The sequence below is a fragment of the Myotis yumanensis genome, unplaced genomic scaffold, assembly GCF_028538775.1.
Source record: "Myotis yumanensis isolate MYYU_CA2020_CCGP unplaced genomic scaffold, mMyoYum1.0.hap1 SCAF_8, whole genome shotgun sequence".
In the NCBI taxonomy this organism is placed as follows: domain Eukaryota; kingdom Metazoa; phylum Chordata; class Mammalia; order Chiroptera; family Vespertilionidae; genus Myotis; species Myotis yumanensis.
The window spans coordinates 71,719,067-71,744,241 of NW_027223759.1; the positions used below are offsets into that span (position 1 = coordinate 71,719,067).

Sequence of the window (25,175 nt, forward strand, 5' to 3'; positions counted from 1 at the left end):
CTCTCACAATGGCTTCACCTTCCTTTGGTCTGAGAACCTATCCTGAGGTCAGTCTGAAATTTGTTTGCAAGCCTGGGGACCCCTCACTATCCCACGGGGGCAGTGGGACAGAGGGGGTCTTTAGTATTACCCAGGTCTGAAATGTCCACGAGTTTAAAAAAGAAAATCACAGTTGTTCTTGGGGCTGGGTGGGTTTCCCATCCAGTTTCAGCAGGATGTGGCTGTGGCCACAGGGCCCCTGCTGAGCTCTGAGCCCGTGGAGTAGGTGGGCACTGGCACCAGCACCCAGGTAGGGAATGTGCAGTAGGAACTCTGCACATCAGGGCTCAGTGTCTGCAAATGGGCTCTGAAGGAAGAGCTGGCTGCCTCCTCTTGGTAGGAGGGAACCTGGGGAGTGGGCATGGAAGGCAGTATCTCAGATTCATATGCAGGCCTGGCCCATGAAGCCAGAGCTGGGCGAGACCACACTTACTCCTGTTCTGCTTGATGTAATGGAAGATGTTCTTCAGGCGCAACTGCCTGGTCTTCAGGAGGTAAGCCTTGTAGATGGTGGGTGACCGGGAGATCCCAGCCTCCCAGTGGACCAGGACCTTGCCTCCCTTTTCCCTGACACAGTCAATGAAGTCTATTGCTTCTGGAAAGTGGAATTCATGTCAGCCGTGTGGCTGTCTTCCACGGGGATCCATTTGTAGTGTAGGTGGCGCCTGCAGGCCTCGGAGGTCCAGAGATATCCAGCAGCAGGGCCTGACGTGCAGCTTGGCGAGGAGCTCGCACTTGGATGCACGGTAGGCACTTCCAAGGCAGAGGAACAGAAGGATTTCAAATGGGCCCCCTGGTCATGGGCTGGCCTGGAGCTGATGCTGAGCACGGGTTTCCCACGCTGGCTGACCAGGGCTCTCTCGGATTCAATCCTCTTTTAGAAATGGGTGCCCGCTGGCGAGGTACAGGAGACCCGGCCTCCTGAGCCGGGAGTCAGAGCAGTTTCTCAACTCTTCTTTCTCACCCCTAACACTTGCTGCCCCAGAAGCCAGGCTCCATTGATTTTAGGGAGAGTGGAAGAAGGAGGGAAAGACACACAGAAACATTGATGTGAGAGAGACACAGGGATTGGTTGCCTCCCGCACGGCCCCAGGGCAGGGGATTGAGCCTGCAAGGAGGTATGTGCCCTTGACCGGAATGGAACCTGAGACCCTTCAGTCAGTTCACAGTCTGATGCTCTATCCACTGAGACAAACCAGCGAGGCTGGAAGAGATGATTTTATATTTAAAGCATATATCATTAGTACTTGATAAAGAATAGGGGTTAATTCAATTGAAATAACAAAGTGCTGTAGAAATGCATGAACTTCAGTAAATGTCAAGAAATATGAAATGCTCTTATTTCTCTTCCTAAAAAGGTATAACTAATTTGCCATCTGAAAACAGCCACCTGAGAATAGATTGTGTTTAAAGTGGCCTCACTGGAATTATAAAATCACTAACAAAATTAAATTGCATTACATCATTTAACCACCTGATTGATATAATGAAAAGAGCCAATGTTTGAAGCTATCTATAAATTCTAATAGTCTTTGGCTGATTGTTTTTGATATATTGTTATTGGTCACCTACTATGTTCAGTTCCCTATATAAATATTCTAGAAACACCAAGGAAAATAAGAGAAACAAAATCCTTGTCCTTCATATTGAGCATTTAAAGAAACAATAATGGTAAAAAGATAAACAATACAGAAGGGTAAGATGTGGCAATTGCCAAATGGTTGGCAGAAAATGAATTTGAGGAAGTGAACTGATACATGATATTGAATTTAAAGAACTGAGCAAAATGCCTGGCAATAGGTGAGTAGTCAATGTATGATATCTGAGAAAATCATCTCCTCATCCTAGAAAGACCAGCTAGGGAGAAGGAATGCAAGTGCTACTTTGCAAAAAAGAATTTGACTCATAAACTAAGAGGAAGCACCAGAAGACAGTAACCTAGAAAGTAAGGGTAGGAAAAGCAATGATATTGAGGAACAATGACTACAACATTAACGTTTAGAGGTTTTTAATTAAACCTCTGCCCTTCCTTGTAGTTTGAGGTGAGCCATAAACCCATCAGCAACACTGGAAACTAAAACAGTGCTTCTCCAGGGAGTGCTTGGGTTTGCGGTGGACTCCACCGAGTAGACATGTGGCATTAAAATGACCCTGGAGATTCTAGTTCTTTTCTCTTGAAATTCACAGGATGTAGTAAACAGTTTGTAAGACTAGTTGGAAATAAATGTGTATATGGAGGTGAAAGATCATGAAGGTCAGTGGATATCCATCTAAAGATTGTGGGGCATGTTGCAGAGATATGTCAGTTGTATAACTAGGGCAGGGGTGTGTGTGGAGAGGGTCAAGGCAGGACACCAATTAGGAGACTAGCAACACCAAAAGTGTCTAAGACTAAACGTCCTCGCCTGAATATTTTGACAGTTGATGACTGACATTGTGATTGCAATTTATAATCCGATTCTGGCGTTCTAGTTGCCAATTTCTGAGTAAGAAACCAGCCCACTGTACTTAGTGGTTCTGTGGTTGCGTATTCCAAAAGGGAGGGCACAGTGAGGCCTCAGCTGGAAGGTTTTGCATGTCTTGGGTTGATAAGATAAAGTTGTCAGATCTCCTAAATTAAACTGCAGTGGGCCTGAGAGTGAAAGAAAGACACAGTAGTTAACCAGTTGATAGCTGTGGGCCAGCTAACAAAAGACAGCTCACATTCCCGAATGCATGTTAGAGTTTTGAATCAACTTCTGTAGAAACCACTAGAAGCCACCACATTCTGCTTATGCTTGAAGTTTCAAGACTGTCGGCCACCCCAATCAAAAGTAGTAAATATTTCTTCCTAACAGACTGCATCTATTATAAAATTGTCCCACTTAAGTTTTTCCCTCCGGCCCTGCTTATCTGTAGCCAATGTAAATTCTTTCAAAATAATTTATATCTTCACTTTTCTTTTCCAAACTTTTAATGCATAAAAATGCCTGTCAACTCCAGGGTGGTGAACATGTTGCCTTTTCCACTTAGCACTGTATCGGTGGGGAGAGGTCCTCGTCCCCACCGGGTGCTGGGCCAAGTGGACTTCTTGCAATACCCGCCAAAAATGATTTTTCTGAGACTTGAGGATGAAATATGGTAGAAAGCTTTATTTCTGTGGAATTAAATCCCTGAGTTCCCAAGGTCTCACTTCCCTTTGTCCTGCCGAGGAAGAAGTCCCATTTGCCTTACACAGGGCTACGATCAAAGCCAGTGTCCAGAGCTTCTGTTCCCTGTTGGAGCAGTCCAATCCAAAATCCCGCTGGCTTACTCTGTGTTCCCCACTGCAGTCCCTCAGTCCATTGCATGTGGGGTCTCCGTGGCTAGGTGGCTATAGAAAGAACAGGGCAGAAGCAAAACCAAAGGAACCAGAGAGCCAAGAGCTAAGGACCAGGAGTAACAAGTGAGATAACTCCTTTATTTTGGGATTATGTATCCCCAAATTTTCACAGGTTTGTAGTGGCCCCATTCCCTCTGGCCAGTGATCTCTGTTCCCAGGTTCAACTGACAGGCAAGTCCCTTCCCTATGTCACCCCACTCACTATGCATGCTTCTATCTCCCCTTTGTCCAGGCCCTTCCCCCAGTAATCTGCAAGGAATGGGCCTGTGGTTCCCTGGAGAGTGTGAAATTTCAGCTTCCTGGTGAAGCTGCCCAAGTGACATGCCTATAGTGTCAGGCATTCCCTTTGCTCCTTTCCTGTTATTAATAACTAGCTGGTTACAATGGTATCAGTCCTGCTGCTGATGGTTTAGGGCTCATGCCCTGGAACCTGGTCCTTCTCAGGCTACCATCAACTCAATAAACCCTTTCTTTAAAAAAAAAAAAAGCTTTTAGCTGTGAACATTTTTTTGTTTAACAAGGTGATTCAACATCTGCGGACAGGAATTCTTGGAAGCTTTTTATTCATTTTGGTTCCTAGGCTAGGATAACTGAAAGGCGAGCCTTAGCTGGGACTGTGACCCAGAGAACCTAATCAAGGCCTGACCTCTTCATGCAACTGGGACTTCTCAGGATGTGAGATCCTGTGTACATGAATCCTGAGAGAAGTGGGTGAGCAGGATTCCGAGAGACCAAGGCAAAGCTTCAAGGTTTCTTATGATTTTGTCTTGAAGCCAAAGTCATGAAACATCATTTCTTCTGCATTGTATCAAAGCAATTACCAGATTCAAGAGAAAAGGGCATAGACATCACTTGTCAATGACAATGTTACCAGGACCCCAAAGTTTGCACCTGGCTGCCTGCATGCGCTGGCCCAAAGGAATGCATGAGCAGAAGTTTGCAGTTTAGAAAGAAAAATAATTTAATATTGAATTGGCCAGTCTGGAGAACAAGGAGCTCATGCTCTAAAGACCCCAGGTTACCAATTATACAGGGCAAAGTCACTAGACACCAGGGGTTACAGTTGGAGGTTGTGCTGGGAGCTGATTGGTCAGAGGTGAGGTAAGCATAATAAATTATCTTTCAGATCCTGAGGATAGTTCTGAGGTGGGTTCCAGTGTTCCTCTGTCTGGTTTCATGGGAAAGTAGCCAGGAGGTCATTCCATATTACGCTCAGGAGCTGAGACATAACTTAGGTCAAGGTGCTGTCTTTATCCTGCCAGAGGTTCGGACCCCTAATCATCAGTCAGATCCAGGCAATTGTCCTCTGCTGCCTCCCGGGGGTTGCTGATTACTGGGGGAAAGGTTAGGTCTCTGAGGTGAAGATACAGAGGGAAATATGCTTTCTAGATTAGGATTTAGAGCTAAATTTAATCATAGTCAGAGGACTTTCAGTTTCAGTGGGAATGTCCAAGAATCTGAGGCCATGTTTAAAACTGCCATATATAGCTAATAACAGGGGGGAAAAAAACATGTGTTCAATAGAAAATAAAAGCAGTTCTAGCAACTATTTTCAAAGAACCTACTAAATATTAGATACTAATTATTTTTTGACATTATTCATGCAGTTATGTAACAGTCAGGATTAGGGGGCATATAAAGGACTTGAGAAGTTAGCAATGCTGATGGAAAACAAAACCAGAAGCAGAATTGTTAATCAACAACGTAAAAACATTTCCAACTCAAAATGAAACTATTAGAAGGTTTAAGGTTAAAAGGGATACCATTTAAAAGGCTGAAAGTTCTTAGAAATGCATGCTTGAAAATATGGCTGGCCCTCAAATAAAAAATCACAGAGACTTAAAATGATGCAATCAATTATTCAGATGTTTCAAATGTCAGTGTTTGCTATTGCTTTCGCAATATCACCAGTCATTTGGTTTAATTTTTTTTCTTTACATTTAGGTGTTCTGAGTTGCAATTTATGTAGCGAATGTTGATCATCCTTAAGACAGCCCATCGCCATATGTTTTGTCTAGGCATGAAAAATGAGAATAACCTAATCCTTTGCCATGAGACAGGTAAAGGATTCCCATCAACAGCCATTATCCCTGAGTGATGAGGTTTTAAAGAGACAACTTGAAGTGTTGCTCTTTAGGAGCCTCGACAGCAATTGTGCTTTAGCTGCAGGTTTCCTGATCCAACAGACTAGCTTTGGCTCCACTAGGCCCCTCACCTGTGTCACCACTGTTTGAACCCCTCTATGGTATCATCTGTTACCAATTGTCTTTCAAAGACCATCTGCCACCAGTAGAGGCAAGCTTTTAATATGTTGATTTATCATGGTCAGGTACTTGGGGGGAGGGGGGGTTATTGCTTGCATTTGAATATTGTATTTAAGGTGCTTTTGTGATTACAGATGTTTTACATATAAATTGCTTTATATTAGAAAAATCTTTTTTTTCAGTATATTTAAGGAAACTTCACATTCCTGTGTTTTACATTTTAATACCTTCTGCATTGCTGAGCTCTTGTGAATTGCTTTCTGTCTGCACTAGCAGTCGGCATGAGCAACAGCATCTGCGTCTGTTTCTGTTTCAAAGGAGAAAATTAAATGTGGGCATAGTTATTTCCAGGGAGACAGAAGTTATTAATTACTAAGGAAGGCTTTGGTTGTTATTTCACCCCCAAAAGGGACAGAATAGGTCACTGCATGAAAGTAGCTTCCCACTCCATAACCTTTGCAAACCAGAAAACTATGTTAAGGTTTCACACTTTTCTCTCATTTGTTTCTGTAGTTTTAAAAAATTCTGGAAGTTTTTGGAACTGTATAGTCTTTGAAATAATAGCACCATCTACTGTCTGATCCTGGATTCATTTGTCATGCTAAGGAAATAAGGAAGACCACAGAGAAATTAGGGGGTATTCTGAGTCATTTAATAATATGGCCCTAAAATAACATATAACTGAAAATTGTAAAAATTCTTACCTAATAGGAAAATAAGACTAATTACATCTGGCCTTAGTCACATTAAATACATTGTAAAATACTCATTTTCCTCAAGAAAGTCTATAATGTAGTATTAAAACTTACAAATAAGATAATATTGTTATATTGTCATCGTCATCATTCTTATTTTAGTTTCCCAAACTACATTATATCCACTTCTTAAACTTACATTATGTTCATTTAGGTAAAGGAGACAGGTGGGTGAGATAGACTTAAAAAGAAATATTTAAAAACTATTCCCCTCCTCTCAGCAGTGCATGATGATGTAAGTATAATTGCTTCATTTCTGCCCGGAGCGCCAGCCAGCTCACAGGGAACACCTCTCATAGTGGGCGTTGCTAGGAGGCCTGATTGCTTCCTGTCCTCAAATTTTTTTCCCAAAGGAGTCATGTTATTTCATTAAAGAAACTCAACTGTCTGGATAAATGATCAGTGAAAGTAGGTCTCAGGGCTCTCATAAAATAAGCTACCAGCTATTTGAAGAACATAGTGTGAAATTTAGGACATTCTCCAAACCTCCTTCATGCTGATTTCTTTCAATGAGCAAGAGAGGTCAGTTGTCACTCTGCCTCATGCACAATTATCCCCTTAACTTTACAGCTCCCAGGGGACGGTTTCGCCTCCCACACATCCATTACAGACTGGATATGGCTCTTCCTTCCTCTGGAATTGTCATCAAGCTATTCCACCTACAGCAGGACTTTTATGCTTTCTGTCCAGTTTATCATCTTTTCTTAAATCAATTTGGAAGGTTTATTTTCTATATCTTGCTTCCCACTCCCTTTCATTCTAGTTCCAGGTTTTTATTTCAAAATGAGGCCTGAATTTAAATTCCCTGTGTTAAAAAGGTTTTATCGCTGAAACCAGTTTGGCTCAGTGGATAGAGCGCCGGCCTGCGGACTGAGGGGTCCCGGGTTCAATTTCGGTCAAGGGCATGTATCTGGGTTGCGGGCACATCCCCAGTGGGAGATGTGCAGGAGGCAGCTGATCGATGTTTCTCTCTCATAGATGTTTCTAACTCTCTATCTCTCTCCCTTCCTCACTGTAAAAAATCAATAAAATATAATAAAAAAAAGGTTTTATTTCTACAGTTTGTTGTTGTTAATCCTCACCAAAGGATATTTTCCATTGATTTTTAGAGAATGGAAGGAAGGGGGAGAGGCACACAGAGAGAGAAACATAAATGTGAGAGAAGCACATCAATTGGTTGCCTCCTACACATGCCCTGACCAGGGTAGGGGATCGAATCTGCAACCAAGGTAGTGCCCTTGACCAGGAATTGAACCCAGGACCCTTCAGTCGTGGGCAGACTCTCTATCCACTGAGCCAAACTAGTGAGGGCTAAAATTTTTTTAAGTACAGTTTCCATTTATTTTTTCCTCCAGAGAACTCTTCTTCGGGCCTTAAAGCTCAACTCCTTACATGGGCTTTGGTGGAGGTCGTGGGGCAGCACCCGCGGGGCTAAATCTGGGTCGGGGTGTTCGGACCTTTGGGCTTCACAAGAACGATTCCTGACCACCTTGCTGTGAGTGGCACAGCTCACACAGTCATGTGGTTTCACATACAGCTTAGGAAGCACATATGCATTGGAGATACTCGCTTCAGAAATGTCCCTAATGGCTGAGGCCTCTACTATGTTTCAAATGACAAATTTCTTTTTTCTTCTTCTAAATACAGTTTATTTTTTAATTTTTACTGGCTTGTCAAATTTCTCAATATGTTTTATTCTCTAAGTGATCTTCAGATTTATTTATTTCAATCACAGTTGCATTACAATAGTATAGTTTCAGGTGTACAAAATATCTTATGAAGTGAAGTGATCACCCTGATAAGTCTAATACTCATTACAATATTATTGACTACTAGATGCATGAAATTCATGCAAGAGTAGGCCTTCACAGCCACGGTAGCTGCCTGGATACCTCCCTTGCAGCTGCGGTGGCTTCCCCCGGCGCCCGCCCGCCCCCCCCCCCCACATCTTCATCTGGAAGTTCATCCGGAAGGATGTTCAGAAGGACGTCCGGTCTAATTAGCATATTATGCTTTTATTATTATAGATAATCTTTATGTTGTACTTATATCCTCATGATTATTTTTATAACTGGCAATTTGGGTATCTTAAGCCCTTTCAACTTTTTCATTACCCCTCCCCGCTGCAATACCCTCTCCCATGGAATGACCATCAATTTGTTCCCTATATCTATGTTTCTTTTCTTTTGTTCATTTATTTTGTTTTTTGATTCCACATATAAGTAAAACCATATCAAATGACACACTTCTTAATGGCCTTGTCCTTGGGCACATATTGGGTGCAGTTGGTGGCATGAATAGGAATGAATAGGCTGCACATGGCCACCGCCTTTTTTGGCATGACCTTTATTCCTTCTTTTCTTGGTCATCTTGTAAACGAGGCCCCAAGAGCTGTTTCTACGGTTGTTAATAACCAACAGCCTTTGCATAAAATAGTTGGAGAAACATCTTTTCTTATGATTGGCTTTTCTTATTCTGGTCAACTTTTTTAGATGCCACAAATGTAGTAGATAGGAAATAAACAATGCATCATTAAAATGTGAACTATGATCCTATACTTATTAGCCGAATATGTGTTAACTCTCCCTCTCTACCAAAATACATGAAATACAATCCCTACCTTCATAAGAGCTAACATTCAACTAAATATTTTCTTATCTTCTTGTCTTTTTAAAAGGGTACTATTATCTGTTCATCTCCATTGTAGCAGCTAAATACTGGCAAAGTGCTCAGTTTTCTACCTGCCTAACCTTATCTTAGTTATTATTGTAAAACTAGAGAAAGCAGTATTTTGAGATATTAATTGTGTTTTTATTCACTAGGCAAAAAATCATGGCTTTATTTTTGCAATATATATATATGGAAAATGCATGAAGGTGGCAAATAATAGTTGCAATAATAATAATAATAATAATCTTTAATCTCATGGAAGGAAACAACAGTCATGAAAGTCAGTACATTTAATTCACAAGAGAAGGACATCTTTTTTTTTTTTCTTTTTTTTCTTTCCTGAATGAGGAAAAAGCATTTGAGTCAGAAAAAAAAAAAAAAAAGAAAAAAAAAACAAGCTCCAAAGGAAGTGGAGTAGTAAGACATCTATAACAAATGCAGGTAATGATTAGGCATGGTAATGCAAGTGCTGGTTTCCCACTCAAATGGGGTTACAGTTCACTGCCTTTGGGGAGGGAGGAGAAAATAGGCCATATGGCTGGGATTAGAGTGAGGTGAGCAAGGCCCTCACATTGGGTGCAAAATGTAAGGGGGTATAAAAAAATCAGTACGTGCCCTAACCGGTTTGGCTCAGTGGATAGAGTGTTGGCCTGCTGACTGAAGGGTCCCAGGTTCGATTCCGGTCAAGGGCATGTGCCTTGGTTGTGGGCACGTCCCCGGTAGGGGGTGTGCAGGAGGCAGCTGATCGATGTTTCTCTCTCATCGATGTTTCTAACTCTCTATCCCTCTCTCTTCCTCTCTGTAAAAAATCAATAAAATATAAAAATCAGTAAGCAAGATAAGTAATATATTAATGCAATTCTTTTAAAATAAAAAGAAATACAAAAAAATAAAAAGCCCAGGATGGAACATGTAGAAAAATTTTAAATAAAGACAGGACTATATGAGTGCATGAATATCTCTGAAAGGACCATAAGTCATGACTTTATCCTAGATGAGTCCAGGAGAGGGATGATCATAATGGAATTTGTAGTTTGGCCTAGACTGGGCTTGGCAACAGTACACTTTTCATTTCCTTACAGCCCCTTGTCATTCCCATCATAGTCCAGGATACGGAACTGGTTTTGGAGAAGCCATGCATCGTGTAAAGGGCTAGTGTGTTGATTTCACAGGAAGCCTTCACAAGATCCTAGCTACATCATCAGGAGGGTACACATCTGGGGCTTGATAAGGTGCAGAAAGGTGAGAAAGACCAGATGAAACGAAGGTTCTGAGCCTGGGATAAGGAGGCCTTCGATAGGGTGGACCAAGCAACTGGCCTCGCTGCAAGGACACCAGCCTCAGCAGCAGAAGCCTAAGCAAGTCAAACCTGAGCAAACGCCATCAGGATACAGAGAATGGCATGCAAGCAACACGTAAACCCATGTAAATTTCCCCTAACCTCAGAAGTGAAAACCTCTTTGCAAAAAGAGAGAGAGAGAGAGAGAGAGAGAGAGAGAGAAGAAGAAGAAGAAGAAGAAGAAGAAGAAGAAGAAGAAGAAGAAGAAGAAGAAGAAAAGGAGAGCTATGCATTTGACTCAGTTGTTTCTGAAGGGTGGTGCTACTAGTATATGCCACCACACATATACCTCTTTGGCTTAAGGATTGTTTTGAGCTGATTATTTTGAGAAACAGCAGACACAGGAGAAATTTTAGAAACAAAGTAGAAGTTACCCTTTTATAAGGAAACTAGAGGCCAGTTGCATGAAATTCATGCACGGGTAGGGTCCCTAGACCTGGCTGGCAATCAGGGTTGATCTATGGGGTGACCGGCAGGGTGATCGGGGGCCCCCACTGGCACCTGCCTTGGCTGGCCTGGGGCCTGTGGGCTGGGGGCAACTCCTGCATTGAACATCTGCCCCTAATGATTTGCATATTAGGCTTTTATTATATAGGATTTCACACTTATAAAGGAAATCTCCATTGGTAAAGATGCCTCCCTTTCCTTACCAGGAAGAGAGGGGTGGCTACATCAAGAAAAACTCCTAGCAATGGAGAAGGCATGGGCTTAAACCTGCATGAGAAAGCTTATTTTCATACTTTGCCTGGTCACCTTCCCATGACTGGACTCCCTCATTTGTCTGTAGTTGAAGATGGTATTTAAGCCTGAATTTTAAGCCACTTCTGAGACTTACTAATTTGTTCCTTGTTAATAAATTTCTGTTTGTTTTCCTTATACTAATTTTTTTTTATTACAGTATTTCCAGCTGCAAACTTAGAAGGGTAGAGGTAAAATAATATTTCCTCCACTACATTACCCAAAAGAGACTGAATTTTAAATTGCAAGTGGCTGTGAATAGAAATGGGGTTTGACAAGCTACATTTAGTTTAGTTTTAGAAAATCTAAAGATAATTTTTCTATTTGCATTTAGTTACTCAAACGTGTGGTCCTTGTAGCATCAGCACATGCATCACCTGGATGCTTATGAGGAATGCAGAATCTTGGCTGCCACGTGAAACCTGAAAAGATGAATCTGCATCTTAGTCAGTTTTCTTCTGTAAGAAAAATAAAACCTTCTAATAAAAGAACCCTCCAAACTAATATAAAACAAGAAAGAGAGAGAGAGAGAGAACATCATTTTAATATCGGTTCAGCATTATTAGAGTTTCACTCAAGTAAAGTAGGGTGTATGTACATAAGAGGAAAAATAACTTTTTCTTTACCTTTCTAGGTTCTTGGCTGATACCCCCTTGAAATAAAAAGACAGATTAACAAGAGTAAAACAAACAGATGTTTAATAACATGTGTACCTCACATACACATGAAAGATACCCAGATAAAATGAGTAAACTCCGAGAAATGGTTCAAGCCACCACTTTAAATACCATCTACAGCTAAAGATGAAAGATGTTGGAGAGTGGGGAAGCCAGTTAAGGGAGTTAAACACACACACACACACACACACACACACACACACACACCCCCAGGAAATGAGACTAAGGTCTGTTATGCATATGTATGCATATTTCATGCCTTTTCCAATAAAAAATGTTTCTTCTGCCCTAGCCGGTTTGGCTCAGTGGGTAGAGTGTCAGCCCACAGACTGAAGGATCCCAGATTTGATTCCAGTCAAGGGCCTCTCCCACATCAATGTTTCTCTCTCTCTCTGTCTTGCCCCCCTCCCTTCTACTCTCTCTAAAAATCAATGGAAAAATACCCTCAGGTGAGGCTTAACAAACAAATAAAAAATCCCATTTCTTCTGATTTAGCCATCCTTCTCTTCCTGCTACAGAGAGGGAGACACCCTTAAAGTGGACATTTCCCTTATAAAAGTATTTTTTTCTTTAGCTTCTATCCTGTTTTCAGAGATTCTCTTATGTCTTCTGTTTTAAAAAAGTAATCAGCTGAAAATAATTCTTATGCCAAAGAACCATATTCTGGCATATTCTGCTACCTTTCATATAAAAGTGACTATAGCCCTGGCCAGTATGGCTCAGTTAGTTGAGCTCCCGCTTATGCACAGAAAGGTTGCTGGTTTAATTCCCGGTCAGGGCACATGCCCAGGTTTCTGACTTGATCCCTGGCAGGAGGCAGCCAATCTATGTTTCACTCTCACATCGATGTTCCTCTCTCTTTTTCCCCTCCCTTCCCATTTCCCTAAAAATCAGCACCCCTCCCCCCCCCAAAAAAGTGGCTAGAGAATCTAGACGGAATTGTACACACATTTGTATAAAAAGCAGAAGAGAGAACAATTAAAACATTTTTACTGCATTGAGAAATAAGAGGACAAACTTATTGATGATGTCACCTTGCCTGTGGGAGACCCTGGAGGTAAATGTTCATAGTTCTAAGGTTCAAAAAGCTAACCCTTTTTTATCACACCTCTTGTGTTTCAAGGAAACACCCTGAGGCAGCAACTCCCTTCTCAAAAAGAATTTCATCATCCTCCCCTTATACTACACAGGTAGTGTTCATATTCCCCTTTGAGAGATATTATGTTATATCAGCAAACTAAGCCCGCATCCAAGTGTATGTATGACTATAAATATGAGTTTGTGGTTCTATCATTCTTCTCACACAACTTTTGGGAGGTTTCTAATTACATCAATGAGACAGTGATCTAGGTCCCAGTCAACTAAATTTTTTTGGCCCAGATAATAACTATTACATACCACAAAGTCTATTTTGCAGCTACCCAACTGTGCTATTTCAATACAAAAATAGCCACAAGAATGAACATAATTATCCTATATAATAAAAGGCTAATATGCAAATCGACCAAATGGCAGAACGACCGGTTGCTATGATGCACACTGACCACCAGGGGGTAGACGTTCAACACAGGAGCTGCCTCCTGGTGGTCACTGCTCAGCCAGAAGCCCGGATCATGGCTGGCGAGTACAGCAGGGGTGGCGGGAGCCTCTCCCACCTCCACGGAAGCGCTAAGGGTGTCCAACTGACAGATTAGGCCTGCTCCCCACAGGGCTCCTGGACATCCCCCCGATGGCTCCCGGACTGCGAGAGGGCACAGGCCTGGCTGATGGACCCCTCCGCCCCCCAAGTGCACAAATTTTGTCCACTAGTCTTCTAATAAAACTTCATTTACAAAAATAGGCAGCATGCCAGATTTGGCCCCCAGGCCATAGTTTCCCAAATCTTGTTCTAGAATGTTCTACAGAATGGCTCTTTTTTAACTATAGGGCAGTGGTAGCTAAGGAATAAGGTTTGTAACTCCTCTAAGATCATTTCTTCATAATTCATATATTCTCTCTCAGTCTTTTGGCACATGGCCTCTGCTCCTATGGGGTCATTCATCTCTGTGTTGTACAGTCTTAGCACACAAGGGCATGGTTTGCTCTTCTCAACCCTAGATCAAGTGCCCTTTTGTTTATGCTGATAATGAAATTCCTTGCTGTCAGATTTTTTCATGTTACTGATGGATTTGTGGCATCTTTAAAATCAATATAGATATATTTCAGGTGTTAAAGTGTGCCAATTGTAGAACACTTGAAAAAAATATGAGCTTAATAATGTTAAATAATAAAGTAATAGTAGTGGTACTATCTTTTAAATATAAATAATTTTTATCTCTCCTTTGTTCCTTTGTCCTTTGATTGTTAAACAATTGGGCCAGCTAGATAGGAAACATATTTCTGGAGCTTTGAAATATTAAATAAGATGTTCAAGGTCACATAGCAAATGAAAGTTGGATCTTGGCTCAAGCCTACATTTCTACTTTTCTACTTCCTGTTCTCATGCACTTTTCACCACAATATAATATCTTCAATTAGCAATAATACTATATGTTAATATGGTTGACAAATCTGTAATTAGAACCCACAATACCCTTTTATAAATGCCCTCAGATTTATTAATGGCCTAGACCAGGGGTGGGGAACATCCAACCCCAGTGCTGTATAAGGCCCAGGAAATCATTTGGTCTGGCCCTGCCAAGGCAACTGCGGGAGGGACTTGAAATTCAATAAATCTAGGAGCTTTTTTCATAGCAACATAAATTTATATTAAGTGAATTATATTAAACAGATTATGTTATAAACATCCAAATGGCTGTTGGCAGAAGAAAGGTTCCCCACCCCTGACCTAGACAGAACTGTTAACATGTGTTTCTATTCTTTTATCACACCCTGTCTCATTGTGCATTTCCCCTTTGCAGAAACTTTTAAAATTTGTTTTCAAGAAACTACTATGCATATTTTATTTTTATAAACAAATACATTTGACCAATTTGTTTTCATTATCAATTGGCCAGTAAGTTTTCCTTTTTGAATAAGTTATGTTCTTTGAGACACTCACAAATGAATTAATTTACCCAGTGAAGTCCAGAACAAGTACTAGTCTTGCATATCTCTTACAGGTGTATTTGACCCCTCCCATTTACACCCATCTATTGGAGATCATCTGACCTAATTACCTTGATCTTCTCTAAGCAAATAATAGTTGCACCTGAAAGTATATATTACTGAGTTTTAAATTCCATTAGGAGGGCCTCAATTTTTAATCTTTGTTCTCTTTCTTACTTCAATTCTGCCTTATATATCTTTGGAAGATATTTAATAAGGTTATGAGAAAGAATTTTTTTAAAATTCTTGGCATGATAGTCTTCCTTCAGAAATTAGGAAAGCTGTCAGGCAAATAGGTAAATATAGATAAGGTATGCAAAAAATGACTGGGGTTTCTTTTGGTTTTGCTTCCTACTCCCCAAAATATCCTTAGCTATTTTAGGAAAAAAATAAGTAAGTACTAAAAAATGACATTATGATTCTTTTTTTAACTTCTCTATTTTTATAATTTTTTCTTTATTGATTAAGGTATTACATAGGTGTCTTTATACCCCCCCATTGTGCCCTCACCTCCCCACTCATGCCCTCATACCCCTGGTGTCTGTGTCCATTGGTTAGCCTTATATGCATGCATTCAAGTCCTTTGGTTGATCTCTGATTCTTTTGTTTTTTTTGTTACCAATAGTGATTCTTTTGATACTTGCTTAGAAAAGTCTTCCAATGTGTTTTTGCTAAAATGAATGGAAATGTAGTCCCTCAAAAACCTTTTAACTTTCTGCTTAATAGTGGGATTTAAAGGGAAAGTGAAACTGAAAACAAAGTGGAAACAGTAAACTAGAATTACAGGCACAGGTACACAGCATATACATTACTAGAGGCCCGGTGCACAAAAATTTGTGCACTCGGCGGGGGGTGGGGGGTGTAGCCCAGCTCGGCCTGTGCCCTCTCCCAGTCTGGGACCCCTTGGGAGATAACGACCTGCTGGCTTAGGCCTGCTCCAGGGTGGCAGAGGGCAGGCCCAATCCCTAGGTGCAGCCCCTGGTCAGGTTCAGAGCAGGGCCGATTGGGGAGTTGGGGCGCCGCTCCATCATGCACAGAGCAGGGCGGATTGGGAGGTTGCAATGCCACCCTCAGTCACGCTCAGGGTAGACTGATTGGGGGGTTGGGGAACCGCCCCCTGTTACACTCAAGGCAGGGTCGATGGGGAGGTTCCGGTGCCACCCCCGTCACGCACAGAGCAGGGCTGATCAGAGGGTTGGGGCGCTGCCCCCTGTCACTAACAGAGCAGGCTCCATCAGGGGGGTTGGGGCACTGCCCCCTGTCACTCACAGAGCAGGGCCCATCAGGGGGTTGAGGAGCTCCCCCCTGTCACTCACAGAGCAGGGCCGATAGGGAGTTGGGGCACCGCCCCCTGTCACACACAGAGCAGGGCGGATCAGGGGGTTGGGGCTGCTGCACCCTGTCACACTCAGGGCAGGGCCAATGGGGAGGTTATGGCTCTACCCTGTCACACACAGAGCAAGGCCCGTGGAGGGGGGTTGGGGAGCCACCCTCTATCACCCACAGAACAGGGCAGATCAGGGGGTTGGGGCACCGCCACTGTCACACTCAGGGCAGGGCCGATGGAGAGGTTATGGTTCTACCCTGTCACACACAGAGCAGGGCCGATCAGGGGGTTGGTGCGCTGCACCCTGTCACACACAGAGCTGCAGGGCAATCGGGGGATTGGGGAGCTCCCCCCCTATCAGGCACAGAGCAGGGCTGATCAGGGGGTTTGGGCACTGCCCCCTGTCACGCTGATCCCGGTGCTGGGAGCCTCGCTGCTCCACTGATCCCGGTGCCGGGAGGCATATTACCCTTTTACTATATAGAATAGAGGCCTGGTGCACGGGTGGGGGCCGGCTGGTTTGGCCTGAAGGGTGTCCTGGATCAGCGTGGGGGTCCCCACTGGGGTGCCTGGCCAGGCTGGCTGAGGGGCTGAGGGCTGTTTTCCCACTGGCAGTTGACTAAAAGCTCCCAACCGCTCCTTGTTTTCTTTTTTTTTTTTTATTCTGGGCCAGCTTTAGCTCTGAGGCCTCGCTGCTGAAAACATGGACACAATGTTGCGGTCCGGGGCTGACTGACAGCCAGTTTTGTTTAGCTTCTTATTTGCAACATAGTAATAGTTGCTTAGAGTTGCAGTTGAGAGTCAGGCAAGTGAGGCGGGAACATTGGAGTCTGCAGTTCCTCGAGGAAGCAAACCTCCCTGCTCGCTTCAGTGCATGGCTGCTGGCCGCCATCTTGGCTGACAGTTAATTTGCATAAGGATACGCTGATTAGCCAATGGGAAGGGTAGCGGTCGTATGCCTATTACCATGTTTCTCTTTTATTAGTGTAGATAATGAATATAGTTTGTGTCACTGAAATGATTCAAGTTCTCTGACTTTTTTGACTGATCATTTTTGTTATGTATTTTTGCTTTGTTTAAGAAAACATTTGAGGCATCTAACAACTATAACATGAATAATAAAATGTTGGCAAAAGTAAGAACAAAAAATATGGTAAAATATAAGTGAAGTACATAGTCATTACCAGGTACAGTCAATGAGATGAGAATGTGGAAGGAACAGGAATGGCAAAGAACCAACCAAATCCATGTCCACAGAGTTTTAATCATTAAACCCTCAGTTACACTCCATATTTACTAACAACTAAAGCAAAAAGTAGTGTCATTATGGTTATCATAGAGAAGAACTGCATTATTCTCAGGTCATCAAAGCTGCATTATGATACTAAGATCTAAAAGCAAAAGCAAGGTACCTTAATGTTATAGAGTGACTTGTGATTCCCCAAAATACATATGTTGAAGCCCTAGCCCACATGCCTGAATGTGGAGTCTTTAAATAATTAAGATTAATGAGGTCATAATGGTAGGATCCTAATACAATAGAACTGGTACCCTTTTGAGAAGAAGAAGAGATACAAGAAGTATGTGTGGCCCAGCTGATGTGGCTCAGTAGTTGAACCAGGAGGTTGCAGTTCGATTCCCAGTCAGGGCACATGCCCAGGTTGCAGGCTTGATCCCCGGTGTGGGGCATACAGGAGGCCTACAATCAATGATTCTCTCTCATCATTGATGTTTCTATCTCTCTCTCCCTCTTCCTTTCTCTCTGAAGTCAATAAAATATATTTTAAAAAATAAAAAATAGAAGTATGTGTGCACAGAAAAAAAAGTTCATGTGAGGACATGGTGAGAAGGTAGCCATGTGTGAGCCAGGAAGAGAGTCCTAATCAGGAACCAAATTTGCAGGCATCTTGGTCTTGACCTTCTAGCCTCAGAACTCTGAGATAAGGATAAACAAGATGTAATATGAGATATTATTCACAATGAAAAAAAGAAATGAAATACTGATCCATGCTACAACATGGATAAACCTTGAAACATTAAGCTAAATGAAAGAAGGCAGATGCAAAAGTCACTTCTTGCCACATATTTAAAATTCCCAGTAACAAATTCTAGAGATAGAATGTAGTTAGTGGCTCTTAGGACTGGTTCAGGGGTAGGGGAATAGTAAAAAATGATTGCTTATGGGACCAAGTTCCTTCATACTTTGGGGAGGTTGCAGGCCAGAATGTTCTAAAATTGATTGTGATGACTGCACAATTCTGTAAAGAGACTTAGAAAAACATTGAATTTTACAGTTTTAAATGGGTGAATTATATGGAATATAAATGATATCTCAAACAAGTTGTTAAAATAATGCTATATAGAATATCTAAAAAATTTATATTAAAAGTTAGCTGTAATTTCAACAAGACACAAGTAATCACTGTAAACAGTGATTAGTCTCATTTTTGCATACATAGATTGTTTTTTTTTTAATTTAGATTATAGCACACAAAACATTTTTAGCTTTTCTTTTCTTTTTTATGAATATACCAAAAGAATTTCTGATACCATTGACCATTCTTCTGCAGAAATTTATGGTGAATTCTTCAAAGACATAAAAGAATCATTGGGGGGGGGACGGGGGGGAGGGGGAAAGGAGACATATGTAATAGTCTTTGTAATACTTTAAGTAATAAAATAAAATTTAAAAAAAAGAATCATTCTAGCAATTCATACTAGTTCTCCATATTAAGAACTTCATTTCCCTACTCTCTGGGAATCTTTTTCTATATGTATTTTTATTGATTTCAAAGAAAAATAGAGATAGAAACATCAATGATGAGAATCACCGATTGGCTGCCTCCTGCATGCCCCTCTTAAGGGATCGAGCCCAAAATCCTGTGCATGTGCCCAGGCTGGGAATCAAACCGGGACCTCCTGGTTCATAGGTTGACACTCAACCACTGAGCCACACCAGTCACGCTCTCTAGGAATCTTGTTAAGTGGGCTATGGTTACTAAGGGAAGTGTCAGATCTGTTGGAAATACTAAGAAAGCTTGAGAACCACTAAAGAGTAGGTTATTTTGATCAGTCTGTCTAGAGGCGCGCATGAAATTTATTTGGGTGTCCAGACAGATGACACAATGCACTCAACAATAAATATGAATAACATGTATTTAGTATTCAGTGAGCTGGATGTTGTCAGAAAGGAAGGAAGGAAGGCAGGCAGGGAAGGAGGCAGGAAGGGAAGAGAGGAAGAAAGAAAGGAAGGAAGCTCAATCTCACCAAAGGTTAAATCTCATTTCTTTTTTGATAAAAATAGAGCCCCTCACACTTATAATATAAATTTACTCTTTTCTTCCAAATTTAATTCTTAGCCTCAAGTCCATTCTACATCCAACTAAATAAATAAAGGTGACCTAGAACACTCTTGCTACTTGCCCCTCGTACTTTGTAAATTTCTACCTTTTCCATCCCTCTATCACCACCATTTGCTAAAGGTCCTCAGGTCCCTCAAACAATTCACAGGTTCCTTGGGGTCCACTGTGCCTTCTTTGGGGATTGAGCTCTCTGTGGATTAAATCTCTCTCTCTCTCTGTCTTTTCTTCATTTCTTCCCCATCAATCAAACTTGCTTTTCTTCTGACATATATTTGAAGGGGTCATCTCTCAGCACCTTGTCTCAGTGAGAAGTGCGCTAACTTTAAACCTCTTCATACAATATACTGCCCTCTGGGTCCTTTGCCTGAAACAAAGAAAGGGATTTTAAAGGGGGTATAAGCTCAGTGCCCTTAACCATGCAATAGGAGATATTTTCCAAATTTGTAATATTATCTGCGTGGGGTATAATCTATAATGCTGCTTTGCTATACAATAATCTTATAATAATCGCCATTATTTATTGAGTATGAACATATAATAATACTATGTGTGTGGATAATAATGAGTACATTTATATATCAATGAGGGGCCCGGTGCATGAAGATTCATGCACGGAGGGTGGTCCCTCAGCTCAACCTGCACCCTCTCCAATCTGGGAGCCCTCAGGGGAGCCCTCTCCAATCTGGGAGTTTCTGTCTGTCTTCGCAATCATATGAGCGAATTGTCTGAGACCCCAACCCAGTTTGGTTTGTTGCTCACAGAAAAATAGAGGCTTTTTTTTTCTTTGCTTCTTTGGTGGAGATTTCCTGGAAGTTTTAGGATATCTTTCCTTTAATTTTTCCTAGACACTCTGATTTTACTTATGTCTCTCACCTTGGCTTTCCCTCCATCCCCCACCACAACAGTAACTTGCTCCAGGCTCACTTTGCTCTAGTTCAGTGATGGCAAACCTATGACATGTGTGTCAGAGGTGACACGCGAACTCATTTTTTTGGTTGATTTTTCTTTGTTAAGTGGTATTTAAATATATAAAATAAATATCAAAAATATGTCTTTGTTTTACTATGGTTGCAAATATCAAAAAATTTCTATATGTGACACGGCACCAGAGTTAAGTTAGGGTTTTTCAAAATGCTGTCACGCGGAACTCAAAAGGTTCGCCATCACTGCTCTAGTGTCTAGGAGATCTGTCTGCCACCAGAGCTATAATTCCCAGCATTCCTGGTGCTCCCTGCACTCTGGGCTTCCGCTTCTGGTCCTGGCTGGCGCTGTCACCAGAACTACTATTCTCAGAATTCCTGGTGCTCCCCGCGCTCTTGGTTTTCCCTTCCTGCTCTGTCTCTGTCCCACGGCCTCCCACTCTGCCAAGTCCTCTAAGCCACCAGCTTTCCCTCTCTGCTCTCTGTCTGGCAGTTTGGGGAGCCAATTTCCCCAAGCCACTTCACGCTCTGCCAGCTCTCCTGCTTTGCTCTCTGCCCAGTGCCTGTGTATACAAATTAACCCACCATCTTTGTTGAGTTAATTTGCATACTCACTCCTGATTGGCTGGTGGGCATCGTGGAGGTATAGTCAATTTACATATTTCTCTTTTATTACATAGGATAAATGCAGTTAGCTATTCTATGCTAGCATTTAGGGTAAGTCCTTCATGCCTATTAACTCATTTAAAGTTCACAACAACCCTGAAAGATAAGAACTCTTCATCCCCATTTTATGTCTCTAGAAACCAAGGCTGGCAGAGATTAATAGTTTGTTTTAACTCACATAGCTGATAAGTGGCAGTACTAGTATTTAAACCAGGGCCATGCTGGCGCTAAAGCTCTATACAATACCAATGCAGAAATTTTAAGAAATCATCTGCCGAAGGGCAGTAAACTCATTGACAAGCCTCAACACTTCCAATGTGTGGTACCCTCTCATAAAATATCTCAACTCTTTATCTTCCCCAGGCATTAGTCTAAACGTATTTGACTTCCTTCACAGCTTCTTTTTATTTTTTTAAATATATTTTTATTGATTTCAGAGAGGAAAGGAGACGGAGAGAGGTAGAAACATCAACCATGAGAATTATTGATTGGCTGCCTCCTGCATGCCCCACCCTGGGAATCAAGTTTGCAATCCGGGCATGTGCCTAATCGAGAATCGAACCATGACCTCCTGGTTTATAGGCAAATGCTCAACCACTGAGCCACACCAGCTGGGTGACTTCTCTTATTTTTTTGAGTAGGGATGTTCTGTTTACAAGCTAGACATTTCCACCCATGCATCACTGTGGCTGTGACACTAGCCTTGGTTGGCTGTAGCTTATTTTATACAATTTGCTGCTCAGATGGTTCGCTCTTTCAATTTATGTAAGTCCACTTGATTGTAAATTTTCATTAATCTATAGTTATGTAGCCCTTAATTAAAAAAAGATAAAATTGGAAGTCTGCTTCTAGAGATCATTACAAGTTGTATTATTATGTGTTTAAATTACTATTTCTTGTGAACACAATACTTATGATTAAGAATAGTTCTAACTTGCAAAACTTTAGTAAAAATTTTTTGGTCAATAATATTTGGCCCAAGTTTGTTAGTTTCTCATTAATTTTCTAAGGTTTTCTTAGTTATTGTTTTGTTTTGTTTTTTCCCTTGAATTTTGCTTTGTTTTGATATTTGTTTGGGGACAGAAATGTTTTTTTTTTTTTTAATATATTTTATTGATTTTTTACAGAGAGGAAGGGAGAGAGATAGAGAGTTAGAAACATCGATGAGAGAGAGACATCCATCAGCTGCCTCCTGCACATCTCCCACTGGGGATGTGCCCGCAACCCAGGTACATGCCCTTGACCGGAATCGAACCTGGGACCTTTCAGTCCGCATGCCGATGCTCTATCCACTGAGCCAAACCGGTTTTGGCAGAAATGTTTAAGTTATGCTAAATACATATGCTAACATTGATATATACATTTTTTTTCCTTAGGTTATGTTTCATACTTTGAAACGTTTTGAATTGATTTTACCTGTTTATTCATGGGTTTTTTTTCTGCATTTGCTAACAAAGCTGCTATTTTGTCACTTCAGTGCAGAAACCAAACTAGTTGGTGTGTTTTAGAATCTTCTCTTGATCTATCTATTAATATACCAGTACTTGGTGATTAAAATATAGGTTCTTTACTCTGTTTAGTATTTGGTGTTAGCTTCCTTCCCCCATTTCTCTCACTTTTCAGAGTTTTCTTATCTCTTCTTGGATGTTTACTTTTCTATATTAACTTTGGAATTGAATTTTCTACCTCCAGGAAATAAAAAGAAATCTTGCTGAAATTTTTATTGAGATCAAATTAATGTTATGTACTGATTTGGGAAAACTGGGATACAAGCTAGCCTCTTAATCATAAAAACAGTGCCATAAGATCTTTTACTGTTTCAGAGGTAAGAATTCCCCAGCTAGCTCAAAATTGATGCTTTCACTGATAATCATAAAGAAGCCAATGCTAAGCAAGGTATTAATGTTTTTTTTTATCATCATACAAAACTAGAGAGCACTATATACTGAATTCCCTAGAACTCACCACCCAGCTTCGACAATAATTAGCAATGATTTCTTCTCCTCTGCCCTCATAGTCTGTGTCCCTTGAGTGTTTTTGTTGTTGTTTTTTCACTTTTGTGCTATAAACATGTGATCTAGTTTTGCTAAAATATCATTTTTTCTTCAAAAATCATCCAGGTTTTAGTCTTCTTAATTTAAATTATGGCTGTACTAGTCAAAATTAAAGTGCAAATCAGAGCATTAAATTAAACTAAAAAGTAATTGATTTATTGAATAAATAGTTATTTCCACATAGTAGATTAAAATGACCAGGTGTTGGGATAGATTACATAGATAATCCACTGTTTCAAATCCTTCTTAGAGATAAAATAAAATGCAGATTACAAGTGGAGGTTATGTTTGGAGCCTTCCATAGATGTGACCACATTTTGCTTAGAGAAATATCTTTTAACAGCAGGATGCCAATAGGGAAGCAAAGACATTTTTAAGAATGTCATTGGCATCTATCTGAAATTTTGCATTTAAGCCAACACTGGTTGTCTAAACACGTATACTGAATTAATGGTGCTCATTGTTCTCAGAACAAAGTAAAACTAACCCATCCCCCCTTGTGACCTCTACTTAACTTTCCAGCCCATCTCATGCTACTGCCTCCTCACATTCTGTGGTCCTGCTGTTCTGAGCTGCCCATGGTTCTCCAAACATGTTGGTCTCTATTTGCCTCTAGGCATTTAAATGTATCCTCACTCTCCTCCCTCTCCTTCTTTTCCTCCACTTCTCTCATTTAATTTGACTGACCAGTTTCCTCACACAAATGTCTAGATTGATATAATTCCTCTTGGAAATCATCCCTAACCCTGATATTCTGATTTAGCACATTTCAAATGTCATTACTTGATATACATTTATATGTTTTCTTTTTCTGTCTTCTCCTTGAAGGAAGAAGGTGTATCTAGGTTATCTTTTTATTTTCATAGTCTAAGTAAATTTTCATTATAAAATAGAGTTTATAAATACATGTGTATAAACACTATAATGAAAACATTTTCTCTCTATGGAAATACAATGCAGAGACTGATTCAGAGACTCTTGGCTGTAGCTTTGTCTGCCAAGAATGAATCCTGTGATTTACAAGGCATGTTTCTATGTGTTTTTGGTAGCTCTAAAATGAGAATCCTAATATCAGTGATATATAACATAAAATTACTGTAAGAGTTGGATGTATGATAAAATACAAATGTAAGAATTTTAGAAAACTGTAGGAGGAATGGTATTAACCTTAACCTGGAACCTCTGGCCCATTCTACTATAAGAAACAAACACAGCACCCAACATAGATACCAATTCATGTCCCTCATGTAACACCTCACAGCTAAACTAATGTATTTAGAGAGGAAGTCATTGAACTGGTAATTATTGCAATATGTCTAAAAAGCTCTGCTCCAATGAGCACATTTTATATGAAGGCTTTTCAAGGATAAACTTTAAGAGGTAACCCCATAATATAAATTAGCACAAAGAAGCAGCATTAAGTTTCAAAGATCTTTGGAATAATTATCTAATATATTTATACACATACAAATTATTTTGGGGAAAAGTAGTGGGGGGAAGGGAGCTTGGCATATATCTTTTGGAAAAGCAAAATATTTCATGGCTGTAGGTTTACTCTGTAGCTCGAGGAACTGGAAGAGCATTATCATGCTTGATGAAACAGTACTGTCTCCTGCTCAAACAAATGTAAATCAAAGTGAAAGTAAGTGGAGAGATTACTGCTTTTTAGATTAGTGTCTATTATCAATAAGCAGAGAGCTTCAAGTGCTCTAGCTAATGTGATTTCTTTTCCATTAAGGATAATTTATTGTTCTATTGTATGAATAGTTGTCAAATCTTTATACAATGAGTCAGATAATTCTTTGCACAATATTTAGTACCTCTTTAAAAAATGAGATTTGAAATGTATTGAGCAAGGGACTACCTTTTAACATTTCTTGTCAGATAAAATGCTTGCTGCTGGAACATTTGATACA

At 40.8% G+C, this 25,175-nt stretch overlaps 1 pseudogene; it reads right to left on the reverse strand.

Annotated features, from left to right (window-relative positions):
- Positions 1-207: 207 nt before the first annotated feature.
- On the reverse strand, positions 208-3,368 carry LOC139015807 (dual specificity protein phosphatase 5 pseudogene; annotated as a pseudogene).
- Between the last annotated feature and the right edge of the window lie 21,807 nt (positions 3,369-25,175).